This window comes from Triticum dicoccoides, chromosome 6B, assembly GCF_002162155.2.
Source record: "Triticum dicoccoides isolate Atlit2015 ecotype Zavitan chromosome 6B, WEW_v2.0, whole genome shotgun sequence".
Classification (NCBI taxonomy): Eukaryota; Viridiplantae; Streptophyta; class Magnoliopsida; order Poales; family Poaceae; genus Triticum; species Triticum dicoccoides.
Window position 1 is genome coordinate 334,151,834 of NC_041391.1, and position 4,931 is coordinate 334,156,764.

Below are 4,931 nucleotides of genomic sequence, written 5' to 3' on the forward strand. Positions count from 1 at the left end.
TGGCATGGTGCTTGCCCCTCCTGCAGTGTTTTCAGTGCCTAAAATCCTCAAATATTCCATAAAAAATCATACTAAATTTGCAGGGCATTTGGAGCACTTTTATTTTTGGGATATTTTTCAATGCACGGGTAATTCAGAAAACAGACAGATAATACTATTTTTGCTTTATTTATTCTAAATAACAGAAAGTAAAAAGTGGGTACAGAAGGTTGTGCCTTCTAGTTTCATCCTTCTTGTGATCATCAAAATCAATCCACTAACTAGGTTGATCAAGTCTTGTTAACAAACTCATTCCGAATAACACGGAACTAGAGAAATTTCGAATAACACTAAGTTACCTCAACGGGGATATGAAAATCCCCAACAATAAGAATATCATACTTTTTCTTGACAGTAGGGAGAGGAAATTCAAAACCTCCAATAATAATAGTTGGAACTTTTCCAATAGAATTGATGCTATCAACTTGAGATTGTTTCCTTGGAAAGTGTACCGTATGCTTATTACCATTAACATGAAAAGTGACATTGCCTTTGTTGCAATCAATAACAGCCCCTGCAGTATTAAGAAAGGTCTACCAAGGATAATAGACATACTATCGTCCTCAGGAATATCAAGAATAACAAAGTCTGTTAAGATAGTGACATTTGCAACCACAACAGGCACATCCTCACAAATACCGACAGGTATAGCAGTTGATTTATCGGCCATTTGCAAAGATATTTCAGTAGTGTCAACTTATTCAATTCAAGTCTATGATATAAAGAAAGAGGCATAACACTAACACCGGCTCTAAGATCACATAAAGCAGTTCTAACATAATTTCTTTCAATGGAGCATGGTATAGTTGGTACACCCGGATCTCCAAGTTTCTTTGGTATTCCACCCTTAAAAGTGTAATTAGCAAGCATGGTGGAAATTTCAGCTTCCGGTATCTTTCTTTTATTTGTGATGATATCCTTCATATACTTAGCATAAGGATTTACTTTCAGTATATTAGTTAAGCGCATACGTAAGAAAATAGGTCTAATCATTTTAGCAAAGCGCTCAAAATCCTCATCATCCTTTGTCTTGGATGGTTTAGGAGGAAAGGGCATGGGTTTCTGAACCCATGGTTCTCTTTCTCTACCATGCTTCCTAGCAACAAAATCTCTCTTATCATAATGTTGATTCTTTGATTGTGGGTTATCAAGATCAACAACATGTTCAATCTCTACATCATTGTTTTTGATAGGTTGAGCATCAACATGAACATTATCATTAACATTATCACTAGGTTTATGTTCATCACCTGATTGTGTTTCAGCATCAGAAATAGAAATATCATTGGGATTCTGAGGTGTGTCTACAGTAGGTTCATTAGAAGCAAGCAAAGTCCTATCGTTTTTCTTTTTCTTCTTTTTTAGAAGAACTAGGTGCCTCTAGATTGTTTCTCTGAGAATCTTGCTCGATTCTCTTAGGGTGGCCTTCAGGATACAAAGGTTCATGAGTCATTCTACAAGTTCTAGTAGCCACTCTAACAGCAAAGTCATTTTTATTATTTAGTTCATCAAGCAAATCATTTTGAGCTTTAAGTACTTGCTCAGCTTGAGTAGCAACCATGGACGCATATTTGCTAATGAGCTTGAGTTCACTTTTAACTCTAGCCATATTATCGCTCACGCGTCCTATCTCGAAAGCATTATTCTTTAACTCTCTACCAACATAAGCATTAAAACTTTCTTGTCTAGCCATAAAGTCATCAAATTCATCTAAGCATGGGCTATGGAATTTAGTAGAGGGAATTTCAACTTTATCATATCTATAGAGAAAATTTACCTTTACTACCTGTGTCGGGTTATCAAGACAATGTGGTTCTTCAACAGGTGGTATATTAATACCATGTATTTCTTTAATAGGAGGTAAATTATTAACATCTTCAGCCTTAATACCTTTTTCTTTCATTGATTTCTTTGCCTCTTGCATATCTTCAGGACTGAGAAATAAACACCTCTCTTCTTCGGAGTGGGTTTAGGAATAGGCTCAGGAGTTGGCTCAATTGGTTCAGGAATTGCCTCGGGAATTGGCTCAAGAAGAGTCCAATTATTTTCATTAGTCAACATATTATTCAATAATATTTCAGCTTCGTTGACTGTTCTTTCCCTAAAAACACTACCAGCACAACTATCCAAGTAGTCCTTGGAAGCATCGGTTAGTCCATTATAAAAGATATCAAGTATTTCATTTTTCTTAAGAGGATGATCAGGCAAAGCATTAAGTAACAGGAGAAGCCTCCCCCAAGCTTGTGGGAGACTCTCTTCTTTGATTTGCACAAAATTATATATTTCCCGCAAGGCAGCTTGTTTCTTATGAGCGGGAAAATATTTAGCAGAAAAGTAACAAATCATATCCTGGGGACTACGCACACAACCAGGAGCAAGAGAATTATACCAAGTCTTAGCATCACCCTTTAATGAGAACGGAAATATCTTAAGGATATAAAAATAGTGAGACTTCTCATCATTAGTAAATATGGTGGCTATATCATTCAACTTGGTAAGATGTTCCACAACAGTTTCAAATTCAAGGCCATAAAAAGGATCAGATTCAACTAAAGTAGTAATTTCAGGATCAACAGAGAATTCATAATCCTTATCAGTAACACAGATAGGTGAAGTAGCAAAAGCAGGGTCAGGTTTCATTCTTGCATTAAGAGACTGCTGCTTCCATTTAGCTAATAATTTCTTAAGATCATATCTATCATTGCAAGCAAAGATTTCCCTAGCAGCTTCTTCATTCATAACATAATCCTCAGGAACAACATGCAATACATAATCATTGGGAGAACCTTCATCATCACTATCATCAATAATAGCATCTTCAATAATTTCATTCCCCCTAACTCTAGCAAGTTGTTCATCAAGAAATTCACCTAATGGTAAAGTAGTATCAAGCATAGAAGTAGTTTCATCATGCATAGCAGAAGTGGCATCATCAATAACATGCGACATATCAGAATTCATAGCAGTAGCAGGTTTAGATGTCGCAAGTTTACTAATAACAGAAGGAGAATCTAGTGCAAAGCTAGATGGCAGTTCCTTACCTCCCCTCGTAGTTGAGGGCAAAATCTTGGTTCTGTCGTCTTTCAAGTTCTTCATAGTGATCAACAGATATAAATCCCATGTGACTCAGAGAATAGAGCTATGCTCCCCGGCAACGGCGCCAGAAATTAGTCTTGATAACCCATAAGTGTAGGGGATCGCAACAGCTTTCGAGGGTTCAACCCAAATTTATTGATTCGACACAAGGGGAGCCAAAGAATATTCTTGAGTATTAGCAGTTGAGTTGTCAATTCAACCACACCTGGATAACTTAGTATCTGCAGCAAAGTATTTAGTAGCAAAGTAGTATGATAATAAAGGTAACGGTAGCAAAAGTAAAGATAATAGTTTTTGGGTTTTTGTAGTAGTTGTAACAGTAGTAACGGAAAAGTAAATAAGCGAAGAACAATATATGAAAAGCTCATAGGCAATGGACCAGTGATGGATAATTATGCCGGATGCGATTCCTCATGTAATAGCTATAACATAGGGTGACACAGAACTAGCTCCAGTTCATCAATGTAATGTAGGCATGTATTCCGTAAATAGTCATGCGTGCTTATGGAAAAGAACTTGCATGACATCTTTTGTCCTACCCTCCCGTCGCAGCGGGGTCCTAGCGGAAACTAAGGGATATTAAGACCTCCTGTTAATAGAGAACCGGAACAAAGCATTGGCACATAGTGAATACATGAACTCCTCAAACTACGGTCAGCACCGAGAAGTATCCCGATTATTGTCACTTCGGGGTTGTCGGATCATAACACATAATAGGTGACTATAGAATTGCAAGATAGGATCAAGAACACAGATATATTCATGAAAACATAATAGGTTCAGATCTGAAATCATGGCACTCGGGCCCTAGTGACAAGCATTAAGCATAGCAAAGTCATAGCAACATCAATCTCAGAATACAGTGGATACTAGGGATCAAACCCTAACAAAACTAACTTGATTACATGGTAAATCTCATCCAACCCATCACCGTCCAGCAAGCCTACGATGGAATTACTCACGCACGGCGGTGAGCATCATGAAATTTGTGATGGAGGATGGTTGATGATGACGACGGCGACGAATCCCCCTCTCCGGAGCCCCGAACGGACTCCAGATGAGCCCTCCCGAGAGAGATTAGGGCTTGGCGGTGGCTCCGTGTCATAAAATGCGATGAAACTTTCTCTCTGATTTTTTTCTCCCCGAACGTGAATATATGTAGTTGGAGTTGAGGTCGGGGGAGGTCCAGGGGGCCCACGAGATAGGGGGCGCGCCCTATAGGGGGGGGGGGGCGCCAACTGTCTCGTGGATAGGGTGTGGGCCCCCTGGTGTATTTCTTTCGCCCAGAAATTCTTATTAATTCCAAAAAGTGCCTCCGTGGATTTCAAGGACATTCCGAGAACTTTTCTTTTCTACACATAAAACAACATCATGGCAGTTGTGCTGAAAACAGCGTCAGTTCGGGTTAGTTTCATTCAAATCATGCAAGTTAGAGTCCAAAACAAGGGCAAAAGTGTTTGGAAAAGTAGATACGTTGGAGACGTATCAATATACCCATATCCGCTCAAATCATATGTGAAGGTGAGAAAATAATGATACCCGTCGCGAGCCTCAACATTTATTGGACCACATACATCAGTATGTATGATTTCCAACAAATCAGTTGCTCGCTCCATAGTTCTGGAGAATGGCGTTTTAGTCGTCTTGCCCATGAGGCATGGTTCGCAAGTACCAAGTGATTCATAATCAAGTGATTCCAAAAGTCCATTAGTATGGAGTTTCTTCATGCGCTTTACACCAATATGACCTAAACGACAGTGCCACAAATAAGTTGCACTATGATTATCAACTCTGCA